The 19,920-nt window shown below is 38.5% G+C and overlaps 1 long non-coding RNA gene across 1 annotated transcript in view; it reads left to right on the top strand.

Annotated features, from left to right (window-relative positions):
* Window positions 1-17,818, top strand: part of LOC109450251 (uncharacterized) — a 122,093-nt gene extending 104,275 nt beyond the window's left edge. The window contains exon 3 of the long non-coding RNA XR_016019889.1: window positions 17,737-17,818. This is a non-coding gene — a long non-coding RNA (uncharacterized LOC109450251). The remainder of the gene's footprint in view (window positions 1-17,736) is intronic.
* Window positions 17,819-19,920: the final 2,102 nt, after the last annotated feature.

The following is a 19,920-nucleotide window of genomic DNA, read 5'->3' as shown; positions in this document are numbered from 1 at the left end:
TGACTATTCTATTAGAAAAGAATGAACCTTGACTTATACCTCTATCCTATACATAAAAACTAGGTCAAATGAATCATAGACCTAATGCAAAAGCTAAAACTACAAAACATCTAGAAAAAAAAACAGGGGAAAATCTTTATGACCTTGAAGTAGGCACAGATTTCTCAGGCAGGACATAAAAGACTTCACCATAAAAAATTGATCAAAATAAATATTTTGAAGTGATTTAAATCAAAATCTTCAATAAAACAAAAGTTTTCTGCTGTTCAAAGACATCATTTTTTTAATTAAAAAGGCAAACCACAGACAGGGAGGAAACATTTACAAAATTTATGTTCAAAAAAGGATTCAAATCCAAAACATAAAAAGTTTTAAAATTCAATAATAACAAGGCAACCCAATAAAAAATGAGCAAAAGATTTGAACAGACACCTCGTCAAAAAATATATGTAAATGACCAGTAAGGACATGAAAGATATCCAACATCATTAGTTATCAGAAAAATGGAAATTTTTACCACAGTGCAATATCATACACACACCCTCCCATAGGTACTTAATCCCAAATTTGCAAGGCTTTGATAATTTTCCTAAAGCTTTATTAAACAAATAGAAGATCTGATTAGCCATTACATTATACAGATTTCTGTGTTATTATTACTGGACCACACACATAATAAAATAAATAATTTGTAATAAATGCTGTTATTAATAAATGTTATTAAATGTTAGGTTTTGGAAATATGTAGCAGAATTCATTTTGGAATCAGTATGTTGATCTCAACTTTTCCCCTAAGTATTCATATCATTACTATTTGTATAGTAAAACTTACTTTGGTGGCATGGCAAAGGTGTGTCTCCTGGTTGCTTCACCCAATATTTTGGATACTTTATTGTAGTGAAGTAGGATCATGATGGTTTGGCATCATGGTGAAATGGTATAGAGAAAAATCACCATGAATGTAATGGAGTTCTTAGGGTTCATTAAAAAGAAAGGAGATCCTCACCTTCCCACATTTTCTTAGGTGTGATATTGATAACCTGATTTCCAGTTCTGTGCAAATGGGAAATATGGATATGGAGTTGGAAAGCATACAATCCGTAATTTCTACAGTATACTTATGATTATGTTTAGTCTGAATCAAAAGCAAAGGGTTTGTATTGAATCATTCAAAAGGAACTGGAAATTGCATACTTCAAGCACATCTTTCAATGGTCTACTTCTGTCATTTCAGTATTAACAAAGACTCTAGGGATGCCAGCAGCCGTATCTACCTACTTTCTTGGGAAGAAAATCTAAAATGAAAAGACTCAACAAAAGACTATAAGATGGAAGGAGATTGTTGTGAAGGAAATGTCCTGGATTTCTTTTTTTATCTGTTGCCAAGGAGCCCAGAACTTAGCTTACACAAAATCTTTCTTGGATATATTGTTGCTAATAACCCTAATTGTAAGTCAGGTAAGACATGCAAATCTATCTTTTTTGATATCGTGTACTCTCAGGGAGCCTATAAACTCAAATTGAAAATGAAATGCTGTGACTGAATAAAACAAATAAAGCATATATATTTTTTGGTGATGGATATGCGTGATGAAGGTAAAAATAAAATGAATAGGTCACCTAAAGTGGAATAGATGAAAGAATACTTTAGAGTTCATAAGAAGTTTTCCTTGCAAAAAGATCAAACAATAGTTGAAAGTATATTTAAAAGCTGCATTGTGGTAGAACCTCTATTTTAAAATTCTTTAGCTCTTCCATTTGAGAGCACACATTAACTGTTAGGTTAGCATCAAATATGGCAATGTCAGAATGACCACGGTCTCAGTAAGGATGAAAGGAAAAACAGGGATTTGTTGTAAAAACACATCATTAACTATATTTGCACCTCTGGTTCATTGACCTTGAGAATATAGGTCTTTTTTTCTTTACCATCACAGATAGTTCCATCCTCTGGGAGAATGAACCCCTAATGTTTGACAAGGTGTGTCTGGGAATTTTTCTTTGAAGATATTATGTTTCATTGTCATGAGGTCTTAATTGGATCTCATTCTCATCATTCTGGACATCTTTTAAAAAATAGATTTCCCTTTAAATAACAGTAGCACAAGACAACCACAGCAAAAACAAACATATTAAACAGGACTCATTTTAAAGATTTTAATAACTATGGGCTAATTTTTCAGAAGTCATCTAATTACTTCTCTTGCTAATTTTAATATTTTTATTTTTCAATTACAGTTGACATATAATATTATATTAGTTTCAAGTGTACAAAATAGTGATTAGACATTTGTGTAACTTATGAGGTGATCACCCTGATAAATCTAGTACCCATCTGACACCATACACAGTTATTACAATATTATTGACTATATTCCTTATGCTGTACTTTACATCCCCATGACTATTTTGTAACTACCAATTTGTATTTCTTAATTTCTTCCCCTTTTTCACTCATCCCCCTAAACCCCGCTCCCATCTGGTGACCATCAAAATGTTCTCTGTATCATTGAAATTGTTTCTGTTTTGTCTGTTTATTTTGTTCATCAGGTTCCACATTTAAAGTAATAATGTGGCGTTTGTCTTTCTTTTGTCTGACTTAACTCCACTCAGCGCAACATCCTCTAGGTCTATCCTTGTTGTTGCAAATGGCAAGATTTCATTCTTTTTTATGGCTCAATAATATTCCATTATATCTATATCTATATGTCTATATCTATATCTATATAGATATATACACACACACATATATATATGTATATTTCACCTTTTCATTATCCATTCAGCCATTGATGAACTTGGTTCTATATCTTGGCTATTGTAAATAATGCTGCAATGAACATATTGATGTACATGTCACTTCGAAGTAGTGTTTTGGGTTTCTTTAAATAAATACCCGGAAGTGGGATTACGAAGTTCTTCTTTGTCTCTTGTTACAGCCTTTAACATTTGTTTTGTCTGGTATAAATATGTTGCCCAGATTTTTTTTCTCTCTTTTGTTTCCATCTTCATGAAATATCTTTTTCCATCCCTTTCAGTCTCTGTGTGGTTTTTGACCTGATGTGGGTCTCTTGTAAGCAGCATACGCAAGCATCTTGTTTTCTTATCCATTAAGCCACCCTTTCTCTTTTAATTGGAGCATTTAATCCATTTACATTGAAAGTAATTGTTGATAGATATGTGGTTATTGCCATTTTATTCACATATATATATTTTTTTCATCTTAAAGAAGTCCCTCTAAGATGCCTTGTAATACTGGTTTGGTGGTGATGAACTCCTTTAGCCTTTTCCCGTCTGTGAAGCTCTTTATCTGTCCTTCAATTTTAAATGATAGCCTTACTGGGTAGAATAGTCTTGGTTGTAGGTCCTTTCTTTTCATCACATTGAATATTTCTTGCCAATCCCCTCTGGCCTACAAAGTTTCTGTTGAGAAATCAGGTGACAGTCTTATGGGAGCTCCCTTATAAGTTACTAGTTGGCTTTCTCTTGTTGCTTTCAGGATTCCCTCTTTGTCTTTAACCTTTGGCATTTTAATTGTAATGTGTCTTGGTGTGGGACTGTTCGGGTTTATCCTGTTTGGGACTCTCTGCACTTGCTGGACTTGTATGTGTATTTCCTTTGCCAGGTTAGGAAAGTTTTCAGTCATTATTTCTTCAAATAGGTTCTCAATTCCTTGCTTTTTCTCTTCTCCTGATACCCCTATGATGCAAATGTTGTTAGGCTTGATGTTGTCCCAGAGGTTCTTAAACTATCTTCTTCTTCTTCTTTTTTTTTTCACTGTTCCATTTGGGTGTTTTCTGTCTTCCAAATCATTAATTTGATCCTCTGCTTCATTTAGTCTGTAGGTGATTCCCTTTAGTGCATTTTTCATTTAAGTTATTGTATTCTTCACCCCTGATTGGTTCTTCTTTATGGTTTCTATGTTCTTTTTTATGCTTGCTATCTCTTTGTTGAAGTTCTCACTAAGTTCCTTGAGCATCCTTATGACCATTGTTTTGAACTCTGTATCTGGTAGGTTGCTTGCCTCCATTTTGTTTAGTTCATTTTTGGAGTTTTCTCCTGTTCTTTCATTTGAGATGCATTTCTTTGTTTCTCAGTTTAGCTGCCTGTCTCTGTTTGTTTCTGTGTATTAAGTAGATCTGCTATGTCTCCCCGTCTTGGCTGGGTGGCCTTATGTAGTAGCTACCCTGTGGGGCCCTGGCACAGTCTCCCTGGTCACCTTTGCTGGGTACTCCAGGAGTATCGCTTGTGTGGGTTGTGTGTGTCCTCCTGTTATAGTTGAGCTCTTATTGCTACTGACATGTCAGTGGTTGCGATTGACCCTCAGGCTGATTGGCTATGGTGTTTGGCCTGTTTACAGTTTATGGACTGCTGTGTGGGGGCCTTACGCCACTGAGTGGGATTAGCCCCAGTGGGCTCTGGTGCCTGTTGAGACCACCCATTTATGGGACTAATTGGGTGGTGCTCTGCTGTGATCTGAAGCCAACCTCCAAGTATGTTGGTTCTGGGGCTTCTTCAGAGGGGCTCCAGTGTAGGCCCAGGTAACCCACTGCCTGTGACCAGTCAGGGGCTACCTGGTAGAAGCTACAAAGCAATCAACAGTTGTTTGCTGCCTGTACTGGACCTGGAGGCACGTGGGAGAGGCTACTCTGTGAACTGAGGATGTCTGCCACCAATATCAGGCCGGGGGTAGCTCCGCAAAAATCCAGGACACTCTGAGGCCTGCTGCCACCTTCCAGCTCCCTTATCAGTTAGTTGCTGATAGAGCCTCATGTAGTACACAAGTTGGGTGAGGCAGGGTCTCAGGAAGTCACTAAAGTGGGAAGAGTTGTGGTTACCACGTTAATGTAAATTCTGGTTTGTTGCCAGTGCTGATCCTGGAACGACTCAGCAAAAGTCCCAGAGTACACTGATGCCAGTCACTGCACATTTGGAGCCTGCTGAACTCCGATAGGTTTCCAAGGAAGAGAGCAATATGGGTAGGACTGACTTCTCGCTGATAATGTGCCTTCAGCACTGGGGGAGTTGGGTGACTTAGGGTTCCAGTAAGTTAGCAGGGTGGAGCAGCAGAGCTCATCAGACCAATCAGATTAAGATTTGGCTGTGTGTGTGTGGGGAAGGCTCAACACAAGAAAGATGGCTCCTACCTTCCAGTCTAATGAGAGGAGGACACCCACACAGGGGAAATGGCAGCTATCTATTTTCCAGCCCTGTCCAAAGCCACACACCTCAGTCTGCCCCCATATGTCTCTGATGCCTCCCAAGACACTATCCCTTTATTGGAACCCAGGGTGAGTGCCTGCGAAAAGGTCTGTGTGGGCCCTTTAAGAGGATGTCTGGGTTTCCTGCAGCCTTCTGTCCCACCCAGAAGTCCCACTGTGTTTCACAGCCAAATGTTGTGGGGGTTCTTCTTCCCGGCACCAGTACTTTGGGCTGGGGAGCTTGGTGTGGGGCCAGGGTCCCTTGCTCCTCTGGTGGGGAACCTCCATGGTTGATGTATCCCTCCTGATTGTCAATTGCCATACGGAGTTCTGTGGCCCGTTCCATGTCTCTGCTGCTCCTGCCAGTCTAGATGACTTCTTCTTTATGTTTTTAGTTATAGGACTTCTGTTCAGCCAGACTTCAGGTTCTAAGATTGATTGTTCTGTAATTTAGTTGTAATTTTAATGTGTTCATGAAAGGATGTAGGCACAGTGTTTAATCTACTCCACCATCTTGGAAGTCTCCCTATATCCAGTGTTTTGAACTCTGCATCTGGTAGATTGCTTGTCTCCATTTTGTTTAGTTCTTTTTTCTGAAGCTTTGGTCTATTCTTTCATTTGGGACATGTTTCTTTGTTTCCCATTTTGGCTGCCTCCCTATGTCTGTTTCTATGTAGGTATTAAGTGAAACTGCTATGTCTCCCAGTCTTGGTAGAGTGGCCTAATGTAATAGGTGTCCTGTGGAGCCCAGTGGCGCAGTCTCCCTGGTCATCTGAGTTGTGTATTGCAGGTGTGTCTCTTGTGTGGGATGTGTATGCCCTCCTATTGTAGTTAAGCCTTGGTTGCTGTTTTCAGGTCAGTAGGAGGGACTGACCCTCTGGCTGGTTGGTTATGAGTACTGACGGTGACTACAGTAGAGGAGCTGTGGTGCAGCTCCATGGTGTGGCTGACCCTATGGAGCAGGACTTGATTTAGCAAGGCTCTGGTGCCTTCCCAGTCTGTCCTTTGTGTGTGTTGTCTGTGGAAACAGCCAGGTGGTGCTCTGGCTAGGTCTGAGGCCAGCCACTGGGTGTGTCAGTCCCTGGGACCTCCTGGAATGAGCCACAAAGCAATCTGCAGATGGTTACCAACTGGGCTTGGAGGTGCCTGGGATAGGGCAAGTCATGAACGGAGGCAGACTGCTGCTAGTGTCAGGCTTGGGGCTGATCAGAAAGAGGTACAGGGCATGCTGAGGCCAGATGTGGCTTGTGTGGTGTTTGTGAACCTTTGAGAGATTTTAGGAAAGTCTGCAGCATATGCCAAGATAGGCCATTTGTATGGAAAAGCCCCTGGAAGTGGCTTTGGTGGGCCCACAATTGGGTGCAGTCAGGTCTCAGGGGATCACCAGGACGGGGTGAACATTGTTAGCCAGGTTGATGGAGACTCAGATATGGCATCTGCCTAAGTCTGCATGCTGGGATGGGAGAGGACTCAATAAGGGAACTGTGGATTCTGCCAGCACTTCAGTATGGGAGATAGCTGACTCCCCAGCCCTTGTCTTGGAGCCAGATTGTTCAGTCTCTCCCTATATGTCTTGGGCACCTTTCAAGCTGTTGCTGTAGCACTGAAGCTCAGAGCAAGTGGGTCTGTCAGCGAGTAAGCCTGTGTGTGGACCCTTTAAGAGGAGTACTTGAGATTCCAGCCACCCATTTTCTCACTCAGCCTCAATCTCTGCTGGTTTTTACAGCCAGAAGTTATGGGGACTTCTCTCCCTGGCCCTGGAACCCTGGGCTGGGGAGCCTTTTGTGGGACTGGGATCCCTTCCTCCTCCTGGGGTGGGGATGGTGGGGCAATTCTGCAGCCGAGATAGCCCTCCTGATTTTTAACCACCACAAACAGGTGTGGGACCTGCCTGTTCCGCATCTCTGCCCCTCCTACCAGTCTCAAAGTGGCTTCTTCTGTATATCCTTAGTTGTAGAGCTTCTGTTCAGCTATACTTCAGGCAATTCTCAGTGATGGGTGTTCTGTAGTTTAGTTGTAATTTTGATGTGGTTGTGAGAGGAGGTAAGCACAGTGTTTACCTACTCTGCCATCTTGACTGGAAATCTAATTACTTTTTCTTTACTTCAAAGAGATAAGGTAGGACAATCAATCAACTTATACTGGTTGGAGTAAACCAATAGTTTGTTTCCCTCAGCTGCTTAATATAGATTTAAAAGTACACGGCTATTTATCTTGGAGAAATTATGATGGATTATATGATACATTCAAAAGACTTTTAGGTTTATAACTGACAATATATGCAGGTTTGAAATCTTGTCTTTAGGCCCCACTCTCAGCTCTCTGACCATGTGTTCAACATCTAGGGTGGGAAATTAACCTATGCTTCTCCTGAAGACGTCTATATTTGTGTTAATCAAAATACTGATTTGTTCATTATAAGCTTCCTGATGGGAAGGACTGTATTTATTTTCTAAAATTATGTATTTTCTGTGCATTCTTAAAAAATAAGCTACAGATACTGGCATCTTGATATACTGCAATGCCAAATGCATCTCTCATTCTTTTCCTTCTTGTACTTCCTGACCCCTTCTCTGTTGATTTTGTTCTTCAACAATAGATGACACAGGGTCATAAATTAACACCATCAGTTCCATCTTTTTCCTGTCACTTCTCTACTTGTCTAGCATTTTTATTCATAGGTATTGATAAGAAATGCATGGCTTTAAAAAAGCATTTTAAAGTAGCAGCAATTTATTAATAATTTAGATTCTGGATTCCTTTATTTTAAAATGTAAAACTCACCTTCTAAAACACACATTTTGTGATACACATGTCATTTCCCTAAATTGTATTCTAAGAAAATGTAAACCTGTTTTAATTGGCTCTCCCTTCCCTGACTGATTTGAGGGTTGCTACACATACCAATGATGCAATGATGTGACAAGAGCTTTCTAGGAAATCTGTAGCTGCACATGTGTAACAGATTATAGGGCAATTTTAAAGAGTGTTGAACAAATATAAGAAAAAAGAATAAAATAACTTCGGAATAAAAATGACCATTTATCGAGTACCGGCTCTGTACCAGTTGCGTCATATACATTTTCTCATTTAGCCCTAACAATAGCCTTATAAAGTGTGTATTATTACTTTATTTCCTAGCTGAAGAACTGGCAGGACAGAGAGATTGGATGACATACAAAATAGAAGAACTGGGATTTAAACCCCGGTATAGCTAACTCTGGAGCTCCTTCCATGTGACAGACTTATTAACAGAAAAACAGTGACACATTTTATTTTTATCAATGGGGGGAGTCATGTGGATTAGCCTGTTCTTTCACTAGACCCTGCTTCTGCCAAAAAGTCAGCAAGGATAGAGACAATAATTTGAATATCAGCCCAATTATGAAAAAGGGATCAGCGTGCCATCATTCAAAATGCTTTATAGTCTCTAGAGCATAAACAAAGAATGTTTCTTCATAGATTTTTTAAATCTAACTTACCTTATATTTGTAGGAAAAGAGTGCCTGTCATCTTAAAAACTTTCATATATGGTGATCATCTCTGGCCTGTAATAAACAGTTTTGGTTTGCTGGGGTGAGTAGAACCTGTGGACTTGCATATTCATTATTGAAGATATTTTTCAAGAAAGAACTTGGGGGGAAAGCAAGGGAAGAAAAGAGACAAGACTCACAGAAATGTTCTTGAGTGCTCACACATTCTTCTTAATATTTACATGGCAGATGTTCAGCAGGGGTTGATGCATCAAAGAGTTAAGTTTAGAAAGGAGTGGAGAAAGAATTAAAGGAAATTGATAGGACAGTCAAGGATATATGGTTCCTACTATGATGAGGAGTTTGCTGTTGCTCTGTAACTCTGTTCTGAATTTGTGTCTCTACCATGCTGATTTATCGAGACTATACCATATGATATGATGTGACACAAAGGATGTCTAGAAAGTAAATCTTAATTGTTAAATATTTCTTTCTTTCATTAAACTTTAATGTCTGAGGCATTGTGCTAGGCACTTAAAAATGAAGCACCCATCACTTAACTGGATGTGAGTTCAAGAAGAGAACATATACTGGTCCCATGTGTCAGAGGCGGCTCCATGAAGGACATGGAAAAGACACATTAAGTAATTACACTTATATTATTGGTGGTCCTCAGGGCATAGCTATTGTGTAATTGATGTATATATAGGTTTTTTGTGTTTTTTTCTATTTAGGAAGCAAATAATTTCCTTTTTCCTTCCATAGACTTAAGCAATTTAAATACTGTTGAGAATACTAAGAGGACCTATAACTCAAGCACTACTTTTAATAGATATGAAAGTTAGCTCCTCACACGCAAGTCAGATGAAAAAATTTATAGAAAGCGGGCAATAAACTTAATAAGGTGTTATATAGTATGCAGAATAAATATTAGTACAGTACATGAACCTAAATGACAGCAACACATTATAAAGCTTAGCATGCAATTAAAATCGCTAATGGAACACTGTAGGGAGAGAATGAGTTCATTCTTAGATCAGTCAAATAGCAGCTATTTGGTGTCAGAGCCACCACTTGAACTAATGACACCCTCTTAAACTTATTTTTAAACACTCTACCTGTCACGCAATAGCTACACTCCATGGGTGTCTTCAGTTCATTCTTTTAACATTTGTTGCACGTGCTAATAAAATGTATCCTCAAAAAGTGCTAATGAAGTATAAATAAATACTATGGTATTCAAAGAAAGGAGAGATTACTTCCAACTGGGAGGACTGGGGGAGAGTTTCATGTAGGAGATGTCATTTAAGAAGATGAGTAAGATTTGTGCATGTGGAGATGAGGTAAATGATAGTGAATCATATGCTCAAAAGCATGAGGCCAATAAAGCACAACCTTGTAAAAAACAAAAACAAAAACTTAGGGCATAAAACTTTATGGCAGCAAGACGAATTAACTGACAAATTTTAGGAAGCTCTTGGTTCCTAAATTTTAAATGCTAAGTGGGGGATATTTGAAAAATGATGGAATGACTGTAGTCTTTGATGGTATTGGAACATAGAAATGCTCTTTCTACGTGTAATTTTCGAAGTTGTAATCTGTCAACTCTCTTGATGAAAGAAACATAAGTGAAAGTTTTCAAATCCAGGCCCATATTTGAATGAGAAGAAAGGAATGATCTCCTATATTCAAGGAGGAAAGTTTACAGAATTTATGGCAGAAATGAGGAGAGAAAATTAAGTGTTGATGTTGAATCTGATCTACTCATCATTAGAAACAGGGAACTTTTTGATTTCTGTGGTCATAGAGATGTGCTCGCAAATCCCCCATCAAGAGAGAACCTGCTTGAGAGTGTAATTAACAGACTGACTCCAGATATTGCAATTTTGGGTTCCACCACAGCTTTCAATTCCAAGTTCACACTTTTCTAGGGCTGCTCACAGCCAGTAACAGCACAGCAAGGGTTCTTCAGGTCATTTTTGCCCAATATGGGGTACCTCCCATAGGCAATCTTTACTCTGGGGCTCCCCATTGGCCTGGCTGGCATTTTCTCAAGTTACACTGCAGACTGAGGCTCTTCCTACCCAATCCTCCTTCCTTTCCTCTCGCCTTCCACAAGTGTCAAATCAGCATTGTGATATAAGGCTCTTCTTTCCTAGTAATTACTCCCTTTATCCTTTACAGCAATTTATTTCCCCCAATACATCTCTGCACTTCTAATTATATCTTTGTATCTGCATCCAGGAGTACCTGAACTGATACAGCTTCAGGCTGGCTATCATGTTGACCAATCATCAGGACAGAATTGGATCTGAGTACCTACACTCATGAGTTCATTCATTTATTTTATTTTACAAATATTTTTGAGCATTTACTATGTGCTAAACACCTCTATTCTTTTTTTTAAATTTATTGGGGTGACAATTGTTAGTAAAATTACATAGATTTCAGGTGTACAATTCTGTATTACATCACCTATAAATCCCATTGTGTGTTCACCAACCAGAGTCAGTTCTCCTTCCATCACCATATATTTGATCCCCCTTATCCTCATCTTCCACCCCCCACCCCCCTTATCCTCTGGTAACCGCTAAACTATTGTCTGTAAACACATCTATTCTAATACTGATGATGTAGGGATTGAATCAGGCAGACAAGATCAATGTTTTGAATAGAATCTACATAGATAAGAAAACTAAAACTGATTAGTGTTTTTCACTTTATGTTTATTATTTCTGTTTTAACCCATAAGGTTTTGTGGCTCATGACTATGTTCTAATTCTTAGCAACTTGCTGTCTTTATGTCCTTGTCCTTTTCCTTCCTTTCTTCATTCTATCCTTTCTTTCTTCCCTCCCTCCTCCCATCAGAATAATTAATAATATATGTTTCTAATGAAAGAAAACTTATAGATGGGAGTACATCTGGAGATTGTACCTTCACCTCAATAAAGGCAAAGCACAGCACAACTTGGAAGGAATTAAGAATACTGATACATGATCAGTACTGAACAGTGGAAAAGGGGGAAACTGGGGCTGTCAACATCTGTGGTTGGCTGCAGGTTTGACTTGGAATTAGAGGGACTGGTTTCTTTCATACCCCAGGGAATTTTGCATGTGGAAAAGCATACTCAATACCATTTGTATCTTGTTTACCTTTTGAGTTTATTTTAAAAAAACTTTCTAATGATCTTTTAAATATTAAACAGTTAATGTTCTTCTAAGTCAGGAGTTGGAAAACTATGGCCCATGGACCAAATCCAGTCTGATGTCTGTTTTTGTAAAGTTTTATTGGGAAAAAGCCATGCACATTCATTTAGGTATTATTTATGCTTTCTTTTATGCTACAACAGTGGAGTTGAGTAGTTGTGACAGAGACGATCTGCCCTACAAACCTAAAATACTGGGGGTACCAAAAATTGTATACAAGTGGATACTTTGGTCAACGTTTGCCATAAACAGAAGTGTCTGGACTCTGATGGTAACCACTTTGAGCACCTCTTGTAATTGCAGAAGTCAAACGTGACTTGTATTCATCTTTTGTTTTTGGTATATATTGAATATTACAATTTTAATACAGTTTTCCTTTCTTCAAATGTGTGTGCATTTTTTTTTGCACCCTCTGTATTTACTCTGTGTCCTTTTACATTGCTGACCTCTAGTTCGAATATTTTCATTCTGCTGACCCAGTTAGTATGAAATAACTTATGGCCTTATCAAAATAAAAACATTGATTATATATTTAATCACACTGTCTTGACTTTTAATTAAATCCACAGACTTAAAATGTCTTATTCTCCTAAATATTTTAACATATTCCCCACCAAATAATCCAAACAAAGAAAATGTTAATAATGACTACAAAATATCATAGTGATTACAAAACTCACACAAACTGTTATACTAAAACTATTTACAAAAGTTCTAACACCATGGATTTGAGTCTGTTTCTTCATTATCTCTATTGATATCCTTATTCTTAATTTTAACTTTATACCTTTCTCAAGTTACCTTCCTGGTTATTATAATTAAGCAGAAACTATTTCTGGGATTGCAGTAATCTTCCTAGTTGCAGTAATATTACCAGACACCAAGGTGGGGGGGAAAAAACGAAAGGAAAGACTAACTGAGGCAGGATCTGGATTGATTCCTGATAAGGGGACACTTGGTTACACAGCCCAAGTTGAATGAAACCCAAGTCTGTGATCATTAGGATGAAGCCTTTTTTATGGTTAAGTCTCATACTTGGTGGTTAATAGTGGAATTTTAAAATCCTTAACTTTTTACTATTTTTGAAATTGGAAATGCCTCCCCCTAGATTGGATATTGTCTTGCCATTATGATATATTGATCTTGTTTTGATCTCATTGGAACCAAATTATATATCAAATTAGTATTTAATTATAGTTAATAAGGTTAACTAACCTTATTAGAAAACCTAGAGATTTTCTGTATCAGACATCAAGGGATCAAGTTTGCTCAGTTTATTCTCTTTGGGCTTTCGGTGTATCTATTCATTATGTAACACACTGTCAGCCATTTTAAAACAATTTGTTGTTGTATATGACTTACCAAAGACTCTTTTTCTAGTTGGTTATTATCTGTGACCACAGGCATTAATTAGTCCTTGTTGTTAGTACTCTAACTACCTTTTTTTTTAAACTTTTTTATTAAAAGGTTTATTTTTTTTAAGTGTGTTTTTCCAGGTCCCATCAGCTCTAAGTCAAGTAGTTGTTTCAATCTAGTTGTGGAGGGCACAGCTCAGAGTAGCACATGTGGGGATCGAACCAGCAACCTTGTTGTTAAGAGCACTGCACTCTAACCAAGTGAGCTAACCAACCGCCCCTGTAACAAACTATCTTTTTTATGGATTTATTTTACTTATTCAAGTTTCCTGTGGTCATACTACACACAGATAGAAATAAGTACATAGCTGTACTTTAAAATACACATATCCTTATAGAAGTAAGAAAAAAAATACCCACTTATGTCAATACTTCACTACTTATTAAGTACAAATACCATTTTTACATTACAATTACTTTTGCACATTTAAAAAATTAACTCTTCTTTCTAATTAATCATAACCATTATTACATTTTTGTTTGGTTTGGATGTTTGAATTATCATAGCTTGGTGAGTGGCAGCTGTTTCAGCTGGCTGTTGTCTTTTCAACATATCCTGTCATCTTAAAAAGAGGCTTGATCTTCTGTAACCACAGGCAGTACCATCATGTCACCATCCCCATTTTGTTTGCCCTAAGACATGTAAGCAGGTGCCTTCCAAGGAGCCCTGGATCCTCTGAGTGTGATTTGAAACCATAACCTGAGCTTTACGAGGGCTCATGCCGGGAAGCTGTGTACACAAATGCAGCGGTTGTGGATGGTGCTGGGAAAGATGTTTTTAAGAGTCTGAGCTCACAACAGAATTTTTTTCTAAATTAAAAATGTTTAATAAGTTTTCATGTTGCATGAGCTCTATGCATCGAAGTGCACAAATAGGTATCATAAACCCGGGCTTGTTTCTGTTCAGTACCAGTGTTCTCTGAGATGGGCTATGGTGGAATCTGTGGTTTTGACCTGCCGGCAGCCCGTCCCCTTTTCTTTGTGAATAGTGCTCTAGTTTTCCTTCTGAGGACTCTGCTTCCCTCCTTCCATGATGTTCTGGTGGGATAGACACGTGCATTTTCCTCATCCTCCTCAGACACATGTCTGAGGTAAGGCTAATCCTACGCTCCCGGGAGGGTAAGTCTTCAGTGGGTGGACATTGACACAAAACAGTGAAATTCGTCCTTCCAATGGCCATCTCCTGAAGCAGAAGTAGTCTGTTAATGCTGCAAACCAATAGTAATTTTAGACTCTAATAAAGAAGAAAATGCATCTATTTGAGCAAAAGGAGCTGCAGCCCAGGAGACACAGATTCAGGTAGCAATCTAAATTGTATTCCATTGAGACAAAGGGGAGGTTGCCATTTATGGTGAAAGTTCTCACCCAGCTTCTCAATTAGGTCTGTTTAATGTAAATAGGGTATCCAAACTGTGCGGTTCTGATTGGCTAGGGCAGGTCTCAGTCCGTTGGTAGAAAGATGAAACCAGGATTTCCCTGCAGTGGTGGACTCAGACGGCATGTACAAGCGGGGCAGAGTGCGGGAAGCTGAGAGTTCAGTCTAAGGATCTTCCCGGTGCACAGAGTACATGAGGAGCCCCTGCAGGCAAATGGCCGCTAGGCTCTTATTATTTATAAAATTTGGGTCCCTGGTTGACCATGGGGAGTCCATCTCAAAAGATAAATTCCTTCCTGGGGTTCATGTCAAATGAATCTTTCTTCTCGGGATCCACATTGCCTATTTCCTAGTTTTTTGGAGCATCTTTGATCCTAGACCTCAGTGTTCACTTTTTCATTAGATTCTGTAATCTATTTTATTATTGTTTATTATTATTGTTAGTATCATTATTTTGTTTAAGTGAACCAGAGTCCATTTCTGTTACCTGCAAACAGATAATTCTAACCGATACACACATCTTTGTGGGTGGATATGTGGGTTGCCAGCAGCTTATACTGTAACCATGGCAGATGATTCTGAAAATTATTTACACGATGACATGATCAGTTCTTTTAGAGAAGATTTCAGTCAGTAACAAGGGGTGTGGGAGATGTGTGTCCTATTTATTCACAAAAGAGGTTGGGGTTTTTTTTGGAGGCACATTTAGTTTTTCTATTTGTTTTATGTATTTATAGGTACAATCATTCTCAGAGTTGTTTATTTTTATGTGAAAGACAGATTACTCATAATTTGTCATTTTCAGAAAGAGAGAACATAAGGCCTTCTTTGAGGGAAAAGCCTGCATAACTTTACCACTTCATCCACAAGGTTATCTGAGGTTGTATATTCTGTATATACAACACAATTACTCAGCCTCTGTCTTTATAGCAAAGAAAGCCAGAGGTACTTTGGGGTGGTTTTCTTTGATGTCTTGGTGTGGAGATTTGTTCACAGACAATGGCTTTAGGCCATCAAGTGTTTGAACTTGTTTGAGTTGAACTATACAACTCCTACCAGCAAGGATCCTGTGTTTTCCCCATCTGTGAAGTGATATTCTCATTTCCTGTGTTCGATAAATGACAATGACTGACCTTGAATTTTGCCGAGCTAAAGTGCTAGGTAAACAGTAAATAATAGCAGTGACTCCGTGAGATCACAGTCTAAGTTGGGTGCCCTCTGCATGCTTTAACACTTTAGTGTTGGTTCAGTTTTTGGTTTTCAAATTGCCTGACTCAATCCTTGGATCTTGTGTAGTATGCTATTTCGAAGCATAAGTACACTAGTAGCTATCATTTATATATATATATATATATATATATATATATATATATATATATATATATATATATATATCATCAGAAACCATATATATATATATATGTGCCAGGCACTGTAAAAAGCGTGTTTGATTTTCACCAATATCCTGAATAAATATTTTATCACCATTTATAGACAAGGGGACTGGGTTTCAAAGTTCAATGATTGGATAAAGATTTCCCTACTCAGTTTTTTGACAGTTTATTCAAGTGAAAGATACGCTAGTCATATACATTCATGCAGCGATTTTACATAAGAATCTTGATTTTTTTAAAAAGGATAAAAGCAGGGCATGTGACTAGATAGCACTTGTTTCAATGATTTTAAAATCTCAAACTCTTTGCCCTTATTCTTTTATCACATCCAGCATCCAACAGCTTTGCTAAGTCAGAAATCTGAGAGTTACCCTTGAACTTTCCCTCTTTTTTATTCCTTTTTGTGAATAAGTTATCAAATCTTGTCAAAAATATAATTTGAATAGGACTGTATTTCTTCTTTTCTACTGCCAGTGCTAAACTTCAATTCACCATTATCTCCTCATCTCAATGATGGGTTACTGCAACAACATGCTAGCTGTACCTAAAATGAAATATCTTAGGTAATCTATGCTTATCTAGGCCTCTTGGAGCCATAGATGTCTGGGAATGATTTATGCTCCTAGAGGGGTATAGAGCACGGTGGGATTGAGTGATAATGGGTGGTCATAGAGCCAGATGAGAGACCATCTATGAGGAGAGAATACAAGTTGGGGTGGTTCATTTTAGTGGCAGGCAAAAATCATTATGGAACCCTTTGAGCCAAGGGTAAGAGATTAAATCAATAAGCAGAAAATGGAGCTGGGTTTGGATTCTGGGCATAACAGATCAGTGTGCTACACTGTAGAAGCTAAGTAAGGTATTAAGAGAACAATGGGAGGTCAGCAGTATATGAAGAGAAAAGAACAAGAAAAGTTGGAGAGATAAGATCATAACTTTCCTAATATTTGCCATGTTCTAAGTAGGACGTATTTGTTGACTTGTGTACAGCCATATTCTCCTTTATGTTGTATCAAGGTCTTCCCAGATTGAGGGTAGACTCAAAGTGGTTGAACCAATATAGACCTTTAGTAACCAAGGGCTTGAAGCCTGAGTATCAGTTCTATGAATTGAGTAATGCTCCCTGGCCAGATCTTTTTTTTTTTTCTTTAGCTAGAGATTGAAAGTGGCCAATATTGTTCCCAAACAGGTTAGGTCATGCCAATTTTGGACTGTCCATCGGCAGAGTAAAAGATAAGTAACAGAGTTTTAGATAGTCAAATCAGGTTAGATTTTTTAAAAGATAAAATGAAAGAAGGCAGATTTATATAAAAAAGACCTTATAAGCAGAGAGATCAGTCACTGTAACTGAAACAATGTTAGATGGAATCCACAAGGCTCAGGCTGATGGATTTTGCTAAATCACTATGGATTATATTTACCCAGAGCACCAGTTTATTGTGTAGTAGAGTCTTGGGGTACAAGTACAAACAGTGGATTCCCTATCAAATAGCTCACTTAGCCTGGGAGAGAAATGTTATGGGTCTCTCAGCCAGGGTAAAACAGTATTTCATTGAAAACATTCTCACTGTAAACTCACAGGGATCCTGATTTCTAAATTGGTTTCAATTAAATATTTTTTTCCTTCTAAGAAAACAATATACATCTATAATCTCTTCTAACTCTTGGCAGATCTGTGATGCTATAGCACTCCACACCTTCCCAGTGGGTGCAATTACAAACATCAAATTTCAGGATGGACGACAAGGTAAGATTCTGGAGGTAAAAGGCTACCACTTATGGTCCCCGTTTTGCTCTCATGTATCACAGCCTTTTATTGTCAGGAGTTATTTAGAGAAACAGTCATCAGCTAACAAAACCATCTTTAGTTAACAACAGCAAAATATGAGGCTATTTCAAAATGGCATGGGGCATTTCAAGTTAAGGGCAGACGGGTGCCAACTATTTTTTTCCCTTCAGTCTTTCCTTGTTAAAAAAGAATGCATTTGTTATCAAAGCCAGTTGGCTAATGTGCTTTCACCTCATACATATCTAGAAATCAAAGCTGCCTAGAAAGTTATTTGAGGGTATGTTCTCCCTTTGGAGCCCATCTTGCTCCAGTCATGCTAATAGGAATTTCATGTGTGTGTCAAGAAGACAATATAGCCTTTATGCAGTTCAACGAACACGTCCTACTCAGAACATGGTAAATGTTGGGAAAGCAGAAACGGTCTCACTGGACAGACTTAGTAAAATTCTTCACCTTTGTGCTTTCCTGCACTACTCCATTACTTTTTCTAGCTGGGGGAGGAGGGGTGGTAGATGAAGAATCTCTGTACTCCTCCTTTTCCCTCAGCCAGATAGTTTCCCAAATCAGCTAAATATAACTCCATTTATTGTCATGCTAAAACGTTCTATTTAGCTGTGTTTAACTGGATATCATGATTCCATGGGCTGACCTTTCGCTCCTGGGAAGTCGTTTTAAATTCAATCCCGGCAAAGGAAAATCCTTCCCATTCGTTGGCTGTGAAAGGTCACAAGTGAAATGTGTTTTGATGGTATCTGCCTATGGTTTAATTCTCAGTAAACTTGAGCACTAACTGGGCCTCAATTGTGCTTTGTCTTGGGAATCTGAGTTCTAAGAAGCCTGGGAGAGCTGAGTGGGAGACGTGGGGCGGAGTTGCTGGCATCAGTTAGGGGTACACAAAGGTACCAGCTGAAAGGTGAGGTATATGGTGCTAAGTTAGGTCAATGCTGCCTCCTTTCTGAGCTGATGGGGGATTCAGACTAAAATATATAGTTTCTTTCCCTGTTTCATTTGATCTCTTTAAGAGGGACATTTCCCACTTTCTGGGAGGCAGCGAGGGCTTAGGGTGAGATAGGGGAGGAACTAGAAGTGTGTGAACCAGTCAAGAGGAAATTAGAGTATCCTGAAAATTTAGCCATTTCAAGGTCCAGAGCATAAACTCAGTGTTCCAGGTTTGAATATTTCCCTTTTAGGACCTCTTTCTCTTCACAGTTCAGTAGCACTTCAGTCTCCAGTGAGTTCCTCACTATTATCTTTATACTGATTTTTAACTGAGTAAAATAGCTTAATTAAATTTTATAGAAGAACTCCCCCTTTAAAATAATAATGTCTTACCAAGCAATATTGGAGTTCTGTCAGAAAGTTTTGAAGAGTTCAGCAGCTGGGACATTGGGGTGAAGTGTCTGGATTTTTGTTTTGTTTTGTTTTTACTGTTTCAATTTTTTAGTGACTCTAGGCCCTAATCTCTCAATCAACAAGTGTAATGTCTGGCTGCTTTCTAACTAAGGAAGTAGCCCAGAGAACAGTCTGTCCTCCCCACCACCCCTTTCCTCTGTTATGTACACACTATACCCATCAAACAGTCAACATTTCCTGAACATGACTTTCAAGTCTATATTTCTGTGCCTATGTTTATGTTGCTTTCTCTTCCTGGGATGTCTTTATTTTTTCATCAAAGTTCTGTTCATGCATAAAAGCCAGAATGTCACTTCTTTCTGTAAAGTCTTCTAAAGGCTTCTCTCTCCCCACCTGTGGAGAAGATGAGCATGACTTCCATAACACTTTGTCTATGTGTCTATTATACATTTTTCCATTGTGGTACATTTGTCTGTATTTCCCACTCAACCCAACTTCCTAAGGGCAGAAGCTGAGCCTTCTTCATTTTTATACTCCAGTGTTTCGCTCAGGGGTTACTCCAGGAAGCGAAGGCTTTAGCCTTCCTATCACAAAAGTATGAGCAAGTTAGGCCTTTGATGTCAAGGTGGAGAAATGAAATGAAGTTTCTTATATCAAATGTATCTTGAGAGTATAACTCCTCACCTACCATGCATCAACTCCATAGCTCAACA

Source organism: Rhinolophus sinicus, chromosome 17, assembly GCF_057876585.1.
Source record: "Rhinolophus sinicus isolate RSI-liver-muscle chromosome 17, RSI-T2T, whole genome shotgun sequence".
In the NCBI taxonomy this organism is placed as follows: Eukaryota; Metazoa; Chordata; class Mammalia; order Chiroptera; family Rhinolophidae; genus Rhinolophus; species Rhinolophus sinicus.
This window is presented reverse-complemented; position numbering and strand designations above follow the sequence as displayed.